Here is a 22,293-nt window from a genome sequence, read left to right on the forward strand (position 1 = left end):
GCAATGATGGGACTTATAAAGAATATAAATTTGTTGAAACCCTGCAGAATGACTTACCGAAGATTGCGGCAACCATCTGTGACACATGGCGTTTTAAGCCGGAGAGTTCGGCGGTTCTCTCCTTCAGAGCCGCTTCCGCCTGTTAGGCCCGGCTGACCAGAGCAGCCTTCTCTTCGGCCCAAGTCTTCCTTTCAGTTTCAAACTTCTTTTTCAGCTTCTCTTGAGCAGCCATACTGGATTCAAATTTAGCGTTGGCCTTCCGGGTCTCAGTTTCCTGAGTCTTCAGGCGGTTCTTCAGCTCAGAGATATCAGCTTCAATTTTTTTGCAAGCAGCCTGTACAATTTCCGGGTTATAGTATGAATAATTAATATACAACTTTAAAGTCCCAAGCACTTTCCAAGCAAAGACACTTGGCACTTGGGGGCTAATGTATGCTGAAAGGTTCTATCAACGAATTGCCAGTTCATGAAAGTAAGCCGGAAGTTAAGTCTACAACGTATTCTATCATAAGTAGTAGACTTGGGGGCTAGTGTGGTAAAGATGACTATGCAGTAAGCAAGAGAGTGGTAGCTCAGATTTCTGCTGTATCTGCTTCACCATGTCAATCTCCAGATCCCGGCTGCTGTGCACCCGATTGACATAGCCGGAGATGATATCTCCAATGCTCAAGTTAGCGTAGTTGGTGATGTCCAGCTTGGCCCTGCGGTGCTCTAGCAATTCTTCTTTGGCAGAGCACTTAGCCAGCGCAGTGGGTCTCCCCGGCTCGACAAACTCCGTCCGGGTCATCGGCCGGCTGAGCCGGGCTGGAGATATCCGAATTGGTAGAAGTCTCTATGACTGGCTCGTCGTTTGGAGCGGTGGCTTCAGGAGCAGAGGCAGCTGGCGGCTCTTGAGCTGAAACCTCCGGCTCAGTCAAGACCGGCTCTTCGACCGGTTTGTTCTTCTTCGCCCTCTTGCTGAGCTTTGCCTGGGCACTGAAAGAACAAAAGGTTAGTACAAAGCATGAGTAAAGATAAGCACAACAAGAGATGATCATCATTACCCGGGTGCGATCTTGAAAGCCGGCAGGTTCGATTGCATAGAGTCACCAGAGGAAGGTGAAGTTTCCTGATAATTTGAATCAGAAGAATTGAGCAGTTGACGTATAACGCCCGCCAAAGGATGAAAAGGATATAAGTTGGAGTTAACCTCGGTCCGGCGCTTCCTTGACGCTTCAGGTAAGCCGGAGGAGAGGTCTGCATCCTTGTTGGTCCGGGTGTGCCGCCGGCTCTCATGAATCTGTTGCTTCAAAAGAAATTGAGGATCTTGATAAGCTAAAGGATGTGAAAATCTTACTTTCCGGGTTACTCTTCGGACTTTCGGCCTTGGCAAGGGCTCCGAGTCGGAGGAAAGTGTCGTTACCTCTTCAGTCACCGGGTTACTTGCTCCGGTGTCATCCTGCTGATGATCAGTATCGATAAGGTGGATAGGAATAAGCAAGAAACAAAACAAGAGCCTACAGATTCAGGGGTTAACTCTGACTTGGAGCTGTCACTTAGCTGAAGCAGCTCTGAGGCAGTAGGCCTGCTTCCCTTCTTGCGGGGAGCGGCTCTCCTGGCGGCTTTCTTAGCCTTCCTGGCTTTTTTGGCCGCCTCATGGTCATATTTGACCTTCCAGAACTTGTCATTAGCCTGAAACATATAACGAAGATTTCTTAAAGTTCAGATGACGACTATTGAAAGAAAACCAAGGTGTCCAGGTCAGTGGCTTACCGCCGGAGCCGGGTTAGCTCGGCAGAAGGGATTTAAGCCGGTTCTCCCACAGTCGGCTAAGCTCTCATTCAGGAGAGACTTGGTCATGTCGTCCACGACGTCCTCCGGAAGGTCATTGGGACTGTGCCGCAGAGGGTCATCCGTCCGGCCCGTGTAATCACACATTAAGCCGGGGCGGCGGCTCAAAGGGATCACCCGCCAAGAGATCCAAACCCGGACCAGATCAATGCCGTTGAGGCCGTTTCCCAGGAGAGCCTTGATCTTATTGATGGTGGGGATTAGAGGTTGACGCTCAGCTTGAGAGAGTTTGTCTGGCAGAGGGTGATTTGGCTCCAGACGCAGGGCACGAATGCCGGGCAGAGGGCTCTCATCAGCCGGAGAAGTGTCCTGGCAATAAAACCACGTCTGGTTCCAGTCCTTTGGATGGCTTGGCGGCTCAGCATAAGGAAAGAGGCAGTCTCTCTGGTGTTGAATGGAGATTCCACCAAGTTTCAGGCTTGGCCCATTGGCGCACTCATTCTGGCGGTTCAGATAAAATAGCTCTCTAAAGAGCAGCAGGCTGGGCTCTTCTCCAAGATAGACTTCGCAGAATACTTGGAAGTTGCATATATTTGACACGGAATTGGGTCCTATGTCTTGCGGCCGCAGATCAAAGAAGTTCAGAACCTCTCTAAAGAATTTTGAGCCGGCCGGTGCGAAGCCCCGGCTCATGTGATCAGCAAATATCACCACCTCACCATCTCTAGGTTGAGGTCTCTGCTCCGACGGGTCAGGGGCACGATAAGACATGATTTCCTTCTTGGGCAAGTAACCCGTCTTTACGAAATCAGCTAAAGTGTCATCGGTGACATTGGATCTCATCCAGTTGCACGTGATGGGTGCCTTGGGAGCTTTAGGAGGCATTGTGAAAGATGAAGCCTATGACAAAAGGAAAATGTCCGGTTCAATTATAAGCCGGCAGACGTCTACAGTTTAATACTCAATGGCAGCTTATGAGAGGGGCCTAATGACATATGGTTAAGTGCATCGGGTTATATAAGCCGGTGAAGGTATCGTGAGTAATTCAAATTGTCTACAGCTTTATCATAAATGAGCCGGAAATTTTACAGCGCGTGGCTTCTTTCAAACCAGAAATGTAAGCCGCCATAGCTCAGCAGAGGCAACTTTTGACTAAGTGTGGTGAAAACAAGTTTCACAGATCGCAGTAATTATTTTGGATCAAACGGTCGGCTAAAAGGAAAAATTTCTAGACCTAGAACTAACGCAGAAGAAGTTCATGGATTCAGAGTGGGATCTTATTTCAAACAAAGGGGATCTACTAGTGGAAAAATGGATGTGCAACAACTACCGCAGGAGCTCTGTACTACTCTTGGATCAAAACATGACTATAGTGGCAGAACTACAGAGAACTCGAGAAGAACAGCGAAGAACAAAGGAAGAACAGTGGAACCCTAATGCGGATCTACGGTGGAGAGGTGCAGGGACTTACAGGTGCGGAGTTACGGCGGGGGTTCGTCGCGTTTCTCTGGTCACGTCAAGTTGATGCAGCGGCCTGAGTTGGTGAAGACGAGGAAACCGGCAGCGGCGGCGGCGGAGCTCGGGCGGCAGCACAGTGGCGAGAGGAGGAAGAAGATGGAGGCGACGAGTGACTGGAGGCTCATGGGCCGGGCTATTTATAAGGTAAGGCTCATAAGTGGGCGCGAGAAACGAGGAGGCCACGGCGTGATTATCTCACCACAAAAACGCCTCGATTTTCGGGATGGCATTTAAAGATAAGATCCGTTGAGGATATGGTGGAATAAAAAAATGGACTTAATGGAAGATGACGTCATGGCGGGTTACCAGGAATCCAAAAGATGACGTCACGGCGGGTTATAATCTTCACACGACCATAAGCCAGAAGATCTTCTCTCTCAAAAGAATTGAAGATTGACATGAACCGGTTCAAATCAATCTGGGGCCTAATGTTGAGGATATAACCCTTAGAGTCACCCGCCAGGAGAGGCCGGGTTACTCATAATGGTCATCCCGCGAAGCCCAGTACCGAGCTTGAAGACGGCGGGTCAATGATGGGCCTAAGACCGCCGTATGGCAAGACTTCTAGTGTAAGGCAAGAATAGTTGAGAGTCCGAGCCGGACACTCTTATGAGCCGGCCGGGACTTTGAGAGCCGCTCGGCGTCAACCTCTCTATATAAAGGGACGACCCGGTGGCGGTTTAGGGGGAAGTAAGATCTTGTCGAGAGCCGGGCATAGCAATCAAGCTCCCTGGTCATCGAAACCATAATCAATATCACCTCAACTGGACGTAGGCTTTTACCTTCACCGTAAGGGGCCGAACCAGTATAACCCCCGTGTTCCTTGTCCCGTTTAACCCCTTTAAGCTTCCTAGCTGCGATGGCTCCACGACTAAGTCCTAGCTCGAGGACATCTGCCGTGACAATTCCACGACACCTGGTGTTTTGTTCCACTCTTTCCGCCCTAGTTTCCGCCATACCGGTGTTATGTTCCTTGATTTTGCGTCCCTTACGCGGTTGGGTGATTTATGGGACCCCCTTGACAGTTCCCTTTAAATAAAACTCTTCCAGCAAGGCCCAACCTTGGTTTTACCATTTGCCTATCACCTATTTCTTTTCCCTAGGGAGTCGTGCTCTCAAGGGTCATCTAATTTTACCCCCCCGGGCCAGTGCTCCTTCGAGTGTTGGTCCAACCTGTCAGTCGCCGGTGGCCACCAGGGGCAACTCTGGGATGGCCTACTGGAAGCTTGGACAATCCGGTGTGCCCTGAGAATGAGATATGTGCAGCTCCTATTAGGATTTGTCGGCACATTCGGGCGGATTTGCTGGTCTTGTTTTACCATCGTCGAAATGTCTTGTAACCGGGATTCCGAGACTGATCGGGTCTTCCCGGGAGAAGGAATATCCTTCGTTGACCGTGAGAGCTTATAATGGGTTAAGTTGGGACAACCCTGCAGGGTATTATCTTTCGAAAGCCGTGCCCGCGGTTATGTGGCAGATGGGAATTTGTTAATATCCGGTTGTAGAGAACTTGACACTTGACCTTAATTAAAACGCATCAACCGCGTGTGTGGCCGTGATGGTCTCTTCTCGGCGGAGTCCGGGAAGTGAACACGGTTTCTGGGTTATGTTTGACGTAAGTAGGAGTTCAGGATCACTTCTTGATCATTGCTAGTTTCACGACCATTCCTTTGCTTCTCTTCTCGCTCTCATTTGCGTAAGTTAGCCACCATACATTGCTTAGACGCTGCTGCAACCTCACCACGTATCCTTTCCATACCCATTAAGCTTTGCTAGTCTTGATACCCATGGTAATGGGATTGCTGAGTCCTCGTGGCTCACAGTTTACTACAACACCAGTTGCAGGTACAGGTTTTTGCGATGATCATGACGCGAGAGTGATGTTGATTGTTTTGGAGTTCTTCTTCTTCTTCTTCTTTGATCAGGGGATAGGTTCTAGGTCGGCAGCTTGGGCTAGCAGGGTGGATGTCGTTTAAGTTTCTGTTTATGTCTCATCCCTAGCCGGATGTTGATCTTATGTATGATGTATTGTTGTATTCTTGCGGCAGTTGCATGCCTTGTATGTATCCCCATATATTATGTAATGTTGATGTAATGATATCCACCTTGCAAAAGCGTCTTCAAGATGCGCTTCTATCCTTGGTGGGACCTTCGTGTTCCTTTAGGATAGGGCCGCATCTTGGGCGTGACAAGTTGGTATCAGAGCCAGGTCCGACCCTAGGAGCCCCCCTTGATTGCTCGTGTAGTTTCGCCGTTGTTGAGTCTAGAAGAATTTATTTTTTTGAGTCTAGTTATATCGGAGAGTAGGAATTCTTTTTACTCCTCAGCCCCTTCGTCGCTCTGGTGAGAAATCTTGACGTAGGTGTTTTGAACTATTCCTCTTCCCCTTCAAATTTTTTTTTAGGATCTCGCGGTTAGTTTTCGTTCGTTGTTCATCCTCTTTTCAATCCGGTGCATTTCTCTTCGAGTGGTTTCGATCCTCGTCATCTTTTGCTAGATTAATCCTCATCTCTTTTCAACCGATGTCGTCTTCTCTGTCCGAAGTTGTCCTTGTTTTTCCCACCCGCCCTCCCTTTTTCTTCTCGGAACCGGAGGCCGTAATCGAGTATCCATTCTACTCGTGCGAAATTTTTGCATTCTCTCCTCAATTATTTCAACCGGTGCTTTTCTCTTCAAAGATATTCGTCGATTTTCCCTTCCAAGTTGCCGTTGTTTTTCCCGCCCTCCCACCCCTTTTATTCCCGGAGCCTGAGTCTCTTTCGAGCATCAATTTCATTCGTACGAAGTATCTTCGGTCTTTCCTCAATTATTTCAATCGGTGAATTCTCGTTTTGTTCGACATTCTTCATCCCCTTTTCTTTTCCGGTGGACTCAATGCAAGTATTCGGTGTTGTTTATATTTCGTTTGGCTGTGTTCGAATTAATTCGACGTTGTCACCTCATTCAAAATTTCAATAGTTCCCGTGCATTATCTCTCCTTCAATCCTTCCCAAAGGTGTTTCTTTTCAGTGGGCCCTAACCCACAGGTCTTTTCCCAGGATCTTACCTGACTCTTCTAATTTTCCTGGAGTTATTCTCAAATCCTTTTCGAAGTGTGATGTAAGTATGATTTTCATCAGTCAGACGTTTTTCCAAGATCAATTTCAAATTATTTTCATTCTTGGCTCAACCTCTTCGCTTTTCATTCCCCCGGAGTATATCAACAATTTTGGTGTTCTTTCTCGTCGTCATTCTCAACATTTGAAGACCGAAGTAGAGTTTTCCCTAAATGTTGTCCGTTCTCCCAAAGATTCGTGGCGCTAGTTTGATGTTATCCTCTCAAATTGTTTCTAGTCGTGCAATTATTTTCACCCATCCGGAGTATTTCAGGAGTTGTTTTCTGTCTCAATTATCCAGAGGTCATCTTTTCGGAATATTTATTTCTTCTAAGTTTTCAAATCCGTTCTCCGATTATTCTATATTCATGCTTCTTTCTTCAAGTGGTTTTATCTCTTCTTTTCGGGGATTGTTCATCTTATCACATTCTCGGTTCAAAGTGTTTGTCGTCTTTTCTTTTTCGGAGTTCTAAGCTTCTCGCCGATTTCGTCGCGTACCCCATCCAAATCATCGCAAGGATTTAATCTCATCCCTTTCATCCTTCAATTTTATCTCGGCATTCTTTTGTTACCGGAGTTCATCACGGTGGCTCGTCATGATGTAATTCATTCGTCAAGTGTTCGACAAGATTCTTGTTGGAGGAGCGCACGTATTCTTATTCTTGCTTCTCGAGGTGCAAGTAATCCTCCATATTTTTCTGAAGTGGAGTTTCGCATTTCTTCGTTCTTCTCAGCTATCCAATCATTTCCGTTTGTGGTAGGTTACCACCTCATAATTTTGAGATGTTATCCATAAGTCCACAACAAGCTTATTCTTTTCGCTGTTGATTTTCTCAACAACTCTGTTTAAACCTTCCTTCTAAAGATACTTTCAATTTCATTCGTGGCACAAGTTGTCATTTTCTTCTCTGTTCTTTTCATTCAACTCTTTCAATTCTTTCCGGAGGTTTTGTGTCGGTCTTCATCAAGTATCGTTCCATTTCTCAAGTTCATGTTCTATTCTTTCCTTGTTTAGCCGGAGTGCTGCATAAATTCCTTCATTATTATTCCTTTTCTATCTTGTCCTAACCGGAGTGGTTTCAAATTCAGTCCTATTCCTTAAGCTTTTGCTTCTTGTCTCATTCAACATTCCTCTTTCCTACTCGAGTGTTCTTGATTTTGTTCATCCTCACGGTTTTGTTCTTATTTCACCTCATCCCTTTTTCCTTCCGTCTAGGTCCTAAGATCTCGGGACGAGATCTCTTGTTAGTGGAGGAGTGTTGTAACGCCCCGGATCCGATGCGCCAGGTGTCTGCCAGTTATTCGCCATCCTTGCCTTGTCATCTGCTTGCGTGTTGCATTTTGCCATGTCATCATATGCATTGCATCATCATGTTTTTCAAAACTTGCATCCGAGCAGTTTCCCCGTTGTCCGTTTTGCAATCCGGCACTCCCACCTCCTCCGGCGCACCCCTCTTGTTTGTTTTTCATGAGCGGGCATTGAACGTTCTCGGAATGGACCGAGGCTTGCCAAGTGGCCTTGGTATACCACCGGTAGACCACCTGTCAAGTTTCGTGCCATTTGGTGGTCGTTTGATGCTCCAACGGTTAACCGGGTAACCGCAAAGTCCGTTTGTGTGTTGCAGAAACCCCCCCTCCAAACAGCCCAAAACCCCTCTAAGTCTCTTCCATGCTCTAGGTCGTTCGATCACGATCGTGTGGGCGAAAACCGCACCCCGTTCGGACTCTCCTAGCTCCCTCTACCTATATAAACACCTCCCCTCCCGAAATATCGCAGACGAAACCCTAAATTTTCCTCCCTCACCGCGCCGGACATGTCCGCCCCTCCTCCGGACAGATCAGTGCCGCCGCCCGCAGCCAATAGCGCGCCGCCATGTGGCAGCCGCCGCCGCCCTCCGCCTCTGGCCCGTCAGGCCCGGATCCGGCCCCCGCGCAGGCCCGGCCGGCCGCCTCCCGCGCCGCTGCCCCGACCCCGTGCGCCCGCTCCTCCCCTCGCTGGACCCGCACCTCCCCGCCGGTCTTCGCCGCCGCGCCACCACCGTCTTCGCCGCCTCGCTGCCACCGTCCCCGCCGCCGCGCGCCATGCCGCCGCCGCCGCTTGCCCCGCCGCCGTCCTCCTCCGGCGCCGCGCCTCCTCCTCGCCGCCTCCTCGCCCTCTCCTCCGGCCGACTCCGCCCCGAGCTCCGGCGAGCTGCTCCGGCGAGTCGTCGTGCGCCCGAACCCTAGCCGAGCCAATGGCTTAAGGCCCGTAGTGATAAACCGCCGTATGGCAAGACTTCTAGTGTAAGGCAAGAATAGTTCAGAGTCCGAGCCGGACACTCTTATGAGCCGGGCGGGACTCTGAGAGCCGCTGGGCGTTAACCTCTCTATATAAAGGGACGACCCGGCGGCGGTTTAGGGGGAAGTAAGATCTCGTCGAGAGCCAGGCATAGCAGTCAACCTCCCTGGTCATCGAAACCATAATCAATACCACCTCAACTGGACATAGGCTTTTACCTTCACCGTAAGGGGCCGAACCAGTATAACCCCCGTGTTCCTTGTCCCGTTTAACCCCTTTAAGCTTCCTAGCTGCGATGGCTCCACGACTAAGTCCTAGCTCGAGGACATCTGTTGTGACAATTCCACAACACCTGGTGTTTTGTTCCACTCTTGCCGCCCTAGTTTCCGCCATACCGGTGTTATGTTCCTTGATTTTGCGTCCGTTACGCGGTTGGGTGATTTATGGGACCCCCTTGACAGTTCGCTTTGAAGAAAACTCTTCCAGCAAGGCCCAACCTTGGTTTTACCATTTGCCTATCACCTATTTCTTTTCCCTAGGGAGTCGCGCTCTCGAGGGTCATCTTATTTTACCCCCCCGGGCCAGTGCTCCTTCGAGTGTTGGTCCAACCTGTCAGTCGCCGGTGGCCACCAGGGGCAACTCTGGGCTGGCCTACCGGAAGCTTGGACAATCCGGTGTGCCCTGAGAACGAGATATGTGCAACTCCTATCAGGATTTGTCGGCACATTCGGGAGGCTTTGCTGGTCTTGTTTTACCATTGTCGAAATGTCTGGTAACCGGGATTCCGAGACTGATCGGGTCTTCCCGGGAGAAGGAATATCCTTCGTTGACAGTGAGAGCTTATAATGGGCTAAGTTGGGACACCCCTGCAGGGTATTATCTTTCAAAAGCCGTGCCCGTGGTTATGTGGCAGATGGGAATTTGTTAATATCTGGTTGTAGAGAACTTGACACTTGACCTTAATTAAAACGCATCAACCGCGTGTGTAGCCATGATGGTCTCTTCTCGGCGGAGTCCGGGAAGTGTACACGGTTTCTGGGTTTTGTTTGACGTAAGTAGGAGTTCAAGATCACTTCTTGATCATTGCTAGTTTCATGACCGTTCCTTTGCTTCTCTTCTCGCTCTCATTTGCGTAAGTTAGCCACCATACATTGCTTAGACGCTGCTGCAACCTCACCACGTATCCTTTCCATAACCATTAAGCTTTGCTAGTCTTGATACCCATGGTAATGGGATTGCTGAGTCCTCGTGGCTCACAGTTTACTACAACACCAGTTCCAGGTACAGGTTTTTGCGATGATCGTGACGCGAGAGCGATGTTGATTGTTTTGGAGTTCTTCTTCTTCTTCTTCTGCTTCTTCTTCGATCAGGGGATAGGTTCCAGGTCGGCAGCCTGGGCTAGCAGGGTGGATGTCGTTTGAGTTTCTGTTTATGTCTCATCCGTAGCCGGATGTTGATCTTATGTATGATGTATTGTTGTATTCTTGCGGCAGTTGCATGCCTTGTATGTATCCCCATATATTATGTAATGTTGATGTAATGATATCCACCTTGCAAAAGCGTCTTCAAGATGCACTTCTATCCTTGGTGGGACCTTCGTGTTCCTTTAGGATAGGGCCGCATCTTGGGCGTGACAAGTTGGTATCAGAGCCAGGTCCGACCCTAGGAGCCCCCCTTGATTGATCATGAAGTTTCGTCGTTGTTGAGTCTAGAAGATTTTTTTTTCTGAGTCTAGTTATATCGGAGAGTAGGAATTCTTTTTACAGCCCCTTCGTCACTCTGGTGAGAAATCTTGACGTAGGTGTTTTGAACTATTCCTCTTCCCCTTCAAATTTTTTTAGGATCTCGCGGTTAGTTTTCGTTCGTTGTTCATCCTCTTTTCAATCCGGTGCATTTCTCTTCGAGTGGTTTCGATCCTCGTCATCTTTTGCTAGATTAATCCTCATCTCTTTTCAACCGATGTCGTTTTCTCTGTCCGAAGTTGTCCTTGTTTTTCCCACCCGCCCTCCCTTTTTCTTCTCGGAACCGGAGGCCGTAATCGAGTATCCATTCTACTCGTGTGAAATCTTTGCATTATCTCCTCAATTATTTCAACCGGTGCTTTTCTCTTCAAAGATATTCGTCGATTTTCCCTTCCAAGTTGCCGTTGTTTTTCCCGCCCTCCCACCCCTTTTATTCCCGGAGCCTGAGTCTCTTTCGAGCATCAATTTCATTCGTACGAAGTATCTTCGGTCTTTCCTCAATTATTTCAATCGGTGAATTCTTGTTTTGTTCGACATTCTTCATCCCCTTTTCTTTTCCGGTGGACTCAATGCAAGTATTCGGTGTTGTTTATATTTTGTTTGGCTGTGTTCGAATTAATTCGACGTTGTCACCTCATTCAAACATTTCAATTGTTCCGGTGCATGGTCTCTCCTTCAATCCTTCCCAACGGTGTTTCTTTTCAGTGGGCCCTAACCCACAGGTCTTTTCCCAGGATCTTACCTGACTCTTGTAATTTTCCCGGAGTTATTCTCAAATCCTTTTCGAAGTGTGATGTAAGTATGATTTTCATCAGTCAGACGTTTTTCCAAGATCAATTTCAAATTATTTTCATTGTTGGCTCAACCTCTTCGCTTTTCATTCTCCCGGAGTATTTCAACAATTTTGGTGTTCTTTCTCATCGTCATTCTCAACATTTGAAGACCGAAGTAGAGTTTTCCCTAAATCTTGTCCGTTCTCCCGAAGATTCGTGGTGCTAGTTTGATGTTATCCTCTCAAATTGTTTCTAGTCGTGCAATTATTTTCACCCATCCGGAGTATTTCAGGAGTTGTTTTCCGTCTCAATTATCCAGAGGTCATCTTTTCGGAATATTTCTTCGTTCTAACTTTTCAAATCCATTCTCCGATTATTCTATATTCATGCTTCTTTCTTCAAGTGGTTTTATCTCTTCTTTTCGGGGCTTGTTCATCTTATCACATTCTCGGTTCAAAGTATTTTTCGTCTTTTCTTTTCCGGAGTTCTAAGCTTCTCGCCGATTTCGTCGCGTACCCCATCCAAATCATCGCAAGGATTTGATCTTATCCCTTTCATCCTTCAATTTTATCTCGGCATTCTTTTGTTACCAGAGTTCATTACGGTGGCTCGTCATGATGTAATTCATTCGTCAAGTGTTCGACAAGATTCTTGTTGGAGGAGCGCACGTATTCTTATTCTTGCTTCTCGAGGTGCAAGTAATCCTCCATATTCTTTTGAAGTGGAGTTTCGCATTTCTTCGTTCTTCTCAGCTATCCAATCATTTCCGTTTGTGGTAGGTTACCACCTCATAATTTTGAGATGTTATCCATAAGTCCACAACAAGCTTATTCTTTTCGCTGTTGATTTTCTCAACAACTCCGTTTAAACCTTCCTTCTAAAGATACTTTCAATTTCATTCGTGGCACAAGTTGTCATTTTCTTCTCCGTTCTTTTCATTCAACTCTTTCAATTCTTTCCGGAGGTTTTGTGTCGGTCTTCATCAAGTATCGTTCCATTTCTCAAGTTCATGTTCTATTCTTTCCTTGTTTAGCCGGAGTGCTTCATAAATTCCTTCGTTATTATTCCTTTTCTATCTTGTCCTAACCGGAGTGGTTTCAAATTCAGTCCTATTCCTTAAGGTTTTGCTTCTTGTCTCATTCAACATTCCTCTTTCCTACTCGAGTGTTCTTGATTTTGTTCAACCTCACGGTTTTGTTCTTATTTCACCTCATCCCCTTTTCCTTCCGTCTAGGTCCTAAGATCTCGGGACGAGATCTCTTGTTAGTGGAGGAGTGTTGTAACGGCCCAGATCCGATGCGCCAGGTGTCTGCCAGTTATTCGCCATCCTTGCCTTGTCATCTTCTTGCGTGTTGCATTTTGCCATGTCATCATTTGCATTGCATCATCATGTTTTTTCAAAACTTGCATCCGAGCATTTTCCCCGTTGTCCGTTTTGCAATCCGGCACTCCCACGTCCTCCGGCGCACCCCTCTTGTTTGTTTTTCATGAGCGGGCGTTGAACGTTCTCGAAATGGACCGAGGCTTGCCAAGTGGCCTTGGTATACCACCGGTAGACCACCTGCCAAGTTTCGTGCCATTTGGAGGTCGTTTGATGCTCCAACGGTTAACCGGGTAACCGCAAAGTCCATTTGTGTGTTGCAGCAAAACCCCCCTCCAAACAGCCCAAAACCCCTCTAAGTCTCTTCCATGCTCTAGGTCGTTCGATCACGATTGTGTGGGTGAAAACCGCACCCCGTTTGGACTCTCCTAGCTCCCTCTACCTATATAAACACCTCCCCTCCCGAAATATCGCAGACGAAACCCTAAATTTTCCTCCCTCACCGCGCCGGACATGTCCGCCCCTCCTCCGGACAGATCAGCGCCGCTGCCCGCAGCCAATGGCGCGCCGCCATGTGGTAGCCGCCGCCGCCCTCCGCCTTCGGCCCGCCAGGCCCGGATCCGGACCCCGCGCAGGCCCGGCCGGCCGCCTCCCGCGCCGCTGCCCTGACCCCGTGCGCCCGCTCCTCCCCTCGCCTGACCCGCGCCTCCACGCCGGTCTTCGCCGCTGCGCCGCCACCGTCTTCGCCGCCGCGCCGCCACCGTCCCCGCCGCCGCGCGCCCCGCCGCCGTCCTCCTCCGGCGCCGCGCCTCCTCCTCTCCGCCTCCTCGCCCTCTGCTCCGGCCGACTCCGCCCCGAGCTCCGGCGAGCCGTCGTGCGCCCGAACCCTAGCCGAGCCAGATCCCGATCTGGTCAACCCGAGGTTGACTTTCTCCCTCTCCCGAAATCTCTAAGTCTGGAAATTTTGACAATACATGCCTCTGTTCATCGCATCATAACTCCATTCATACTGCTCCGTTTCATGCATATAATATATTGAAATGTTCGCCTCGAGATGCTCTACATTTCATTCTATTGTGCCTTGTTCATTTGAGCCATCTTGATGCCCAAATCTCTGATGCAAGAGTGCTAGTTGCTGTTATCTGCTGTTACTTATCAGAACTTGGTGATTTGTTATTTTTGTTGCATTTAATCTGTGCATCTTATGGGCATGAGCTCTACATGTGTTTTGTTGTATGCCAGGCCATCTTTACAGAGGTGTATGCCATGTATTTTTGCCAAGCATGTTGTAGTTGTTCCATACATGCTATGTATTTGCTCTTGCTACGGATAGCTTCATAAACATGCCATCTTTCTGTATGTATGCTTGTTTTGTCATGCATTGCTTTGTAAAGAGTGCATCAAGGTCACAAAGATGCCCTCATAATGTCTGTTTCTGCCATGCTCTGTTTTTCTGCCATGTCTGAAACCTGATAACGAAACTTGCTATGTTTACATGGCTGCCACCATATATTCTGTGCCGTTTTGGCTCATGTTCAGTAAGGGACATTTGTTATATGCTTTGAGTAGATTCATGCCATGCCTTTGATTTCTATGATCTGTTCCTGTAGCATGTTGCTTGATAGCTCTAAACATTGCAACCTGATGTTATTTCTGCCATGTCCAGTAATTTCACTAAGTCTGTGAACCTGTTATTATTTGCAACTTGCCATGTCCTTTTGAGCATGTTCTAGTGATTTCTGGAGATAGCCCAGTTTTCATGTTTTGTCTTGCTTTACCTGTACATCATGTCCATGCCTTTTGTTTTCATGTTGAGTTGCTGTAGCATATTGTTTTGATGCTTGCAAGTTGCCTAGTTGCTGTTTTGGTCAGATTGTTGCTATGTCTTGTTTGGAGTGTATCTGTTGCACCGTTGCTCCGTTTTGGGCATGTTCTATATGAAACTTGCTTAGTTTTGCATGTAGCTTCATATTATCATGTTGCATCCATGCCTTGAGTGTGTTTGTTTGATGTTTGAATGCACTTTTGCATCGATGCCATGCTTAACTTGTTTTTGCTCATATCTTTTAGACCGTAGCTCCGAATCTAATGAACTTTATATCTAACTTGACTAGACTTTCGTGTAGATCATCATGGTGCTCTTTAACTTGCTGTTTACCAACTTGAACATAAGGTTTATTCAGTTCTGGACCAATTTCGAAATTTGCATATGAGGACTTACTGGATTTGTTATATGTTGTTTCCGGCCTCATTTAAACTTGCCTTGATGTGTTGTTCTTGTATGCATCATCTCTTGTCATGAGTAGCTTCATGTAGCTTTGTCATGCATCATACTTGATTGAGCATCATGCTTTGTTCATGTGTGGTTTGTTTACCATGTTGTGTGCTTCTTCTCGATAGTTTCCGTGTCGTTGCGATCGTGAGGATTCGTTCGTCTTCGTGGCTTCATCTTCTTCATGGACTCGTTCTTCTTCCTAGCGGGATTTCATGCAAGATGACCGTCACCCTGGATCTCATTACTATCATTGCTATGCTAGTTGCTTCGTTCTATCGCTATGCTGCGCTACCTATTCATTTGCTCTTCAAGCCTCCCAAATTGCCATGAACCTCTAACCTTTGTCACCCTTCCTAGCAAACCGTTGTTTGGCTATGTTACCGCTTTGCTCAGCCCCTCTTATAGCGTTGCTAGTTGCAGGTGAAGATGAAGATTGCTCCATGTTGGATTATGTTTATGTTGGGATATCACAATATCTCTTATATTATTAATGCATCTATATACTTGGTAAAGGGTGGAAGGCTCGGCCTTATGCCTGGTGTTGAGGATATAACCCTTACAGTCACCCGCCAGGAGGGGCCGGGTTACTCATAATGGTCATCCCGCAAAGCCCAGTACCGAGCTTGAAGACGGCGGGTCAATGATCGGCCTAAGACCCGGAGATGGCTTAAGGCCCGTAGTGATAAACCGCCGTATGGCAAGACTTCTAGTGTAAGGCAAGAATAGTTGAGAGTCCGAGCCGGACACTCTTATGAGCCGGCCGGGACTCTGAGAGCCGCTAGGCGTCAACCTCTCTATATAAAGGGATGACCCGGCGGCGGTTTAGGGGGAAGTAAGATCTCGTCGAGAGCCAGGCATAGCAATCAAGCTCCCTGGTCATCGAAACCATAATCAATACCACCTCAACTGGACGTAGGCTTTTACCTTCACCGTAAGGGGCCGAACCAATATAACCCCCGTGTTCCTTGTCTCGTTTAACCCCTTTAAGCTTCCTAGCTGTGATGGCTCCACGACTAAGTCCTAGCTCGAGGACATCTGCCGTGAAAATTCCACGACAGTTGGCGCCCACCGTGGGGCCAGCGCACGGTGGATTTGAGTTCTTGAAGGGCAACTTCGAAGGGCTCAAGGGATACGCTGTGGGCCGGATGACCAAGAGTCGTTGCGGCAAGCTCTACATCGACGATGCAAACTGGGGCCCCGACGCCGGCTCAATTGAGTACGGGTACCGGGTCCCCTTCGGCAGAATTCATGTCTTCATTGGCAAGATTGGTGAGACGGGCCCTGAGCCGGATCTTTGCGCCGGTCTCATCGAGACGGCTCAGCGTGCATGACCCGCCCGGGCTCTACCTGCCTTGAAGCATGCTCTATGTGACCAACACTCAAAGGGTTTACTAGAGTCAATAATCTAGTTCACATCGCTATGTGATTAACACCCAAAGAGTACTAAGGTGTGATCATGTTTTGATTGTGAGATAATTTTAGTCAACGGGTCTGTCACATTCAGATCCGTAAGTATTTCGCAAATTTCTATGTCTACAATGCTCTGCACGGAGCTACTCTAGCTAATTGCTCCCACTTTCAATATGTATCTAGACCGAGACTTAGAGTCATCTAGATTTAGTGTCAAAACTTGCATCGACGTAACCCTTTACGACGAACCTTTTGTCACTTCCATAATCGAGAAACATATCCTTATTCCAGTAAGGATAATTTTGACCGCTGTCCAGTGATCTACTCCTAGATCAATATTGTACTCCCTTGCCAAAATCAGTGTAGGGTATACAATAGATCTGGTACACAGCATGGCATACTTTATAGAACCTATGGCCAAGGTATAGGGAATGACTTTCATTCTCTTTCTATCTTCTGCCGTGGTCGGGCTTTGAGTCTTACTCAACTTCACACCATGTAACACAGGCAAGAAACTCTTTTCTTTGACTGTTCTATTTTGAACTACTTCAATCTTGTTAAGGTATGTACTCATTCAAAAAACTTATCAAGCATCTTGATCTATCTTTATAGATCTTGATGCTCAATATGTAAGCAGCTTCACCGAGGTCTTTCTTTGAAAAACTCCTTTCAAACACTCCTTTATGCTTTGCAGAATAATTCTACATTATTTCCGATCAACAATATGTCATTCACATATACTTATCAGAAATGCTGTAGTGCTCCCACTCACGTTCTTGTAAATACAGGCTTCACCGCAAGTCTGTATAAAACTATATCCTTTGATCAACTTATCAAAGTGTATATTCCAACTCCGAGATGCTTGCACCAGTCCATAGATGGATCACTGGAGCTTGCATATTTTGTTAGCACCTTTAGGATTGACAAAACCTTCTGGTTGCATCATATACAACTCTTCTTTAATAAATCCATTAAGGAATGCAATTTTGTTTATCCATTTGCCATATTTCATAAAATGCGGCAATTGCTAACATGATTCAGACAGACTTAAGCATAGATACGAGTGAGAAACTCTCATCGTAGTCAACACCTTGAACTTGTCGAAAAACCTTTTTTGCGACAATTCTAGCTTTGTAAATAGTAACACTACTATCAGCGTCCGTCTTCCTCTTAACGATCCATTTATTCTCAATTGCTTGCCGATCATTGGGCAAGTCAACTAAAGTCCACACTTTGTTCTCATACATGGATCTCATCTCAGATTTCATGGCCTCAAGCCATTTTGCAGAATTTGGGCTCACCATCGCTTCTTCATAGTTCGTAGGTTCGTTATGGTCTTGTAACAGAACCTCCAAAACAGGATTACCGTACCACTCTGGTGCGGATCTTACTCTGTTTTACCTACGAGGTTTGGTAGTAACTTGATCTGAAGTTACATGATCATCATCATTAACTTCCTCACTAATTGGTGTAGAAGTCACAGGAACAAATTTCTGTGATGAACTACTTTCCAATAAGGGAGCAGGTACAGTTACCTCATCAAGTTCTACTTTCCTCCCACTCACTTCTTTCGAGAGAAACCCTTCTCTAGAAAGGATCCATTCTTAGCAACGAATGTCTTGCCTTCGGATCTGTGATAGAAGGTGTACCCGACTGTCTCTTTTGGGTATCATATGAAGACACATTTCTCCGATTTGGGTTTGAGCTTATCAGGATGAAACTTTTTCACATAAGCATCGCAACCCCAAACTCTAAAAACGACAACTTTGGTTTCTTGCCAAACCTCAGTTCATAAGGCGTCGTCTCAACGGATTTATATGGTACCCTATTTAACGTGAATGCAGCTGTCTCTAATGCATAACCCCCAAAACGATAGTGGTAGATCGGTAAGAGACATCATATATTGCACCATATCTAATAAAGTACGGTTACGATGTTCGGACACACCATTACACTGTGGTGTTCCAGGTGGCGTGAGTAGTGAAACTATTTCACATTGTTTTTACTGAAGGCCAAACTCGTAACTCAAATACTCTTCTCCACGATCAGATCGTAGAAACTTTATTTTTCTTGTTACGATGATTTTCCGCTTCACTCTGAAATTATATGAACTTTTCAAATGTTTCAGACTTCTGTTTCATTAAGTAGATATACCCATATCTGCTCAAATCATCTGTGAAGGTCAGAAAATAATGATACCTGCTACGAGTCTCAATATTCATCGGGCCACATACATCTGTATGTATGATTTCCAACAAATCTATTGCTCTCTCCATAGTTCCGGAGAACGGCGTTTTAGTCATCTTGCCCACGAGGCACGGTTCGCAAGTATCAAGTGATTCATAATCAAGTGATTCCAAAATCCCATCAGTATGGAGTTTCTTCATGCGCTTTACACCAATATGACCTAAACGGCAGTGCCACAAATAAGTTGCACTATCATTATTAACTTTGCATCTTTTGGCTTCAATATTATGAATATGTGTATCACTACGATCGAGATCCAACAAACCATTTTTGTTGGTGTGTATGACCATAGAAGGTTTTTATTCATGTAAACAGAACAACAATTGTTCTCTAACTTAAATGAATAACCGTATTGCAATAAACATGATCAAATCATATTCATGCTCAACGCAAACACCAAATAACACTTATTTAGTTTCAACACTAATCCCGAAAGTATAGGGAGTGTGCTATGATGATCATATCAATCTTGGAACTACTTCCAACACACATCGTCACCTCGCCTTTTACTAGTCTCTGTTTATTCTGCAACTCCCATTTTCGAGTTACTACTCTTTAGCAACTGAACCAGTATCAAATACTGAGGGGTTGCTATAAACACTAGTAAGTACACATCAATAACATGTATATCCAATATACCTTTGTTCACTTTGCCATCCTTCTTATCCACCAAATACTTGGGGCAGTTTCGCCTCCAGTGACCAGTCCCTTTGTAGTAGAAGCACTTAGTCTCAGGCTTAGGTACAGACTTGGGCTTCTTCACTTGAGTAGCAACTTGCTTGCCGTTCTTTTTGAAGTTCCCCTTCTTCCCTTTGCCCTTTTCTTGAAACTAGTGGTCTCGTCAACCATCAACACTTGATGTTTTTCTTGATTTCTACCTTCGTCGATTTCAGCATCACGAAGAGCTCGGGAATTACTTTCGTCATCCCTTGCATACTATAGTTCATCACGAAGTTCTACTAACTTGGTGATGATGACTAGAGAATTCTGTCAATCACTATTTTATCTGGAAGATAAACTCCCACTTGATTCAAGCGATTGTAGTACCCAGACAATCTGAGCACATGCTCACTAGTTGAGCGATTCTCCTCCATCTTTTAGCTATAGAACTTGTTGGAGACTTCATATCTCTCAACTCGGGTATTTGCTTGAAATATTAACTTCAACTCCTGGAACATCTCATATGGTCCATGACGTTCAAAACGTCTTTGAAGTCCCGATTCTAAGCCGTTAAGCATGGTGCACTAAACTATCAAGTAGTCATCATATTGGGCTAGCCAAACATTTATAACGTCTGCATCTGCTCCTGCAATAGGTCTGTCACCTAGCGGTGCATCAAGGACATAATTCTTCTGTGCAGCAATGAGGATAATCCTCAGATCACGGATCCAATCCGCATCTTTGCTACTAACATCTTTCAACATAATTTTTCTCTAGGAACATATCAAAAATAAGCACAGGGAAGCAACAACGCGAGCTATTGATCTACAACATAATTTGCAAAATACTATCAGGACTAAGTTCATGATAAATTTAAGTTCAATTAATCATATTACTTAAGAACTCCCACTTAGATAGACATCCCTCTAATCCTCTAAGTGATTACGTGATCCAAATCAACTAAACCATGTGCGATTAACACGTGAGATGGAGTAGTTTCAATGGTGAACATCACTATGTTGATCATATCTACTATATGATTCACGCTCGACCTTTTGGTCTCTGTGTTTCGAGGCCATATCTGTATATGCTAGGCTTGTCAAGTTTAACCTGAGTATTCCGCGTGTGCAACTGTTTTGCACCCGTTGTATTTGAACGTAGAGCCTATCACACCCGATTAACATGTGGTGTCTCAGCACGAAGAACTTTTGCAACGGTGCATACTCAGGGAGAACACTTTTATCTTGAAATTTTATTGAGAGATCATCTTATAATGCTACCGTCAATCAAAGCAAGATAAGATGCATAAAGGATTAACATCACATGCAATCAATATAAGTGATATGATATGGCCATCATCATGTTGTGCTTGTGATCTCCATCTCCGAAGCACCGTACTCGTGATCTCCATCTCCGAAGCACCGTCATGATCACCATCGTCACCGGCGCGACACCTTGATCTCCATCGTAGTATTGTTGTCGTCTCGCCAACTTATTGCTTTTACGACTATCGCTACCGCTTAGTGATAAAGTAAAACTATTACATGGCGATTGCATCTCATACAATAAAGCGACAACCATATGGCTCCTGCCAGTTGCCGATAACTCGGTTACAAAACATGATCATCTCATACAACAAATTATATCACATCATGTCTTGACCATATCACATCACAACATGCCTTGCAAAAACAAGTTAGACGTCCTCTACTTTGTTGTTGCATGTTTTACGTGGCTGCTACGGGCTTAGCAAGAACCGTTCTTACCTACGCATCAAAACCACAACGATAGTTTGTCAAGTTGGTGCTGTTTTAACCTTCGCAACGACCGGGCGTAGCCACACTCGGTTCAACTAAAGTGAGAGAGACAGACACCCGCCGGTCACCTTTAAGCAATGAGTGCTCGCAACGGTGAAACCAGTCTCGCGTAAGCGTGCGCGTAATGTCGGTCCGGGCCGCTTCATCTCACAATACCGCTAAACCAAAGTATGACATGCTGGTAAGCAGTATGACTTATATCGCCCACAACTCACTTGTGTTCTACTCGTGCATAGCATCAACGCATAAAACCAGGCTCGGATGCCACTGTTTGGGAACGTAGTAATTTCAAAAAAATTCCTACGCACACGCAAGGTCATGGTGATGCATAGCAACGAGAGGGGAGAGTGTTGTCCACGTACCCTCGTAGACCGACAGCGGAAGCGTTATCACAACGCGGTTGATGTAGTCGTACGTCTTCACGATCCGAACGATCAAGTACCGAACGCACGGCACCTCCGAAGTTCTACACACGTTCAGCTCGATGACGTCCCTCGAACTCCGATCCAGCCGAGTGTTGAGGGAGAGTTTCGTCAGCACGACGGCGTGGTGACGATGATGATGTTCCACCGACGCAGGGCTTCGCCTAAGCTCCGCAACGGTATTATCGAGGTGTAATATGATGGAGGGGGGCACCGCACACGGCAAAAATATCGTATATCAAGTGTGTCCATGGGGTGCCCCCTGCCCCTGTATATAAAGGAGCAAGGGAGGAGGAGGCCGGCTCTAGGAGGGGGCGCACCAAGTGTGGAGTCCTACTAGGACTCCCTAGTCCTAGTAGGATTCCACCTCCCATATGGAATAGGAAAAGAGGAAGGGAAAAAGAGAAGGAAGGCAGGGGGCACCCCCCTTCCCTAGTCCAATTCGGACCAGACCAAGGAGAGGGGTGCGGCCACCCTTGAGGCCCTTTTCCTTCTTTCCAGTATGGCCCAATAAGGCCCAATACGTATTCCCGTAACTCTCCGGTACTCCGAAAAATACCCGAATCACTCGGAACCTTTTCGAAGTCCGAATATAGTCGTCCAATATATCGATCTTTACGTCTCGACCATTTCGAGACTCCTCGTCATGTCCCCGATCACATCCGGGACTCCGAACTCCTTCGGTACATCAACATACATAAACTCATAATAAAACTGTCATCGTAACTTTAAGCGTGCGGACCCTTTGGGTTCGAGAACTATGTAGACATGACCGAGACACCTCTCTGGTCAATAACCAATAGCGGGACCTGGATGCCCATATTGGCTCCCACATATTCTACGAAGATTCTTATCGGTCAGACCGCATAACAACATATGTTCTTCCCTTTGTTATCGGTATGTTACTTGCCCGAGATTCGATCGTCGGTATCTCGATACCTAGTTCAATCTCGTTATCGGCAAGT

Source organism: Aegilops tauschii, chromosome 2, assembly GCF_002575655.3.
Source record: "Aegilops tauschii subsp. strangulata cultivar AL8/78 chromosome 2, Aet v6.0, whole genome shotgun sequence".
NCBI classification, from domain to species: Eukaryota; Viridiplantae; Streptophyta; class Magnoliopsida; order Poales; family Poaceae; genus Aegilops; species Aegilops tauschii.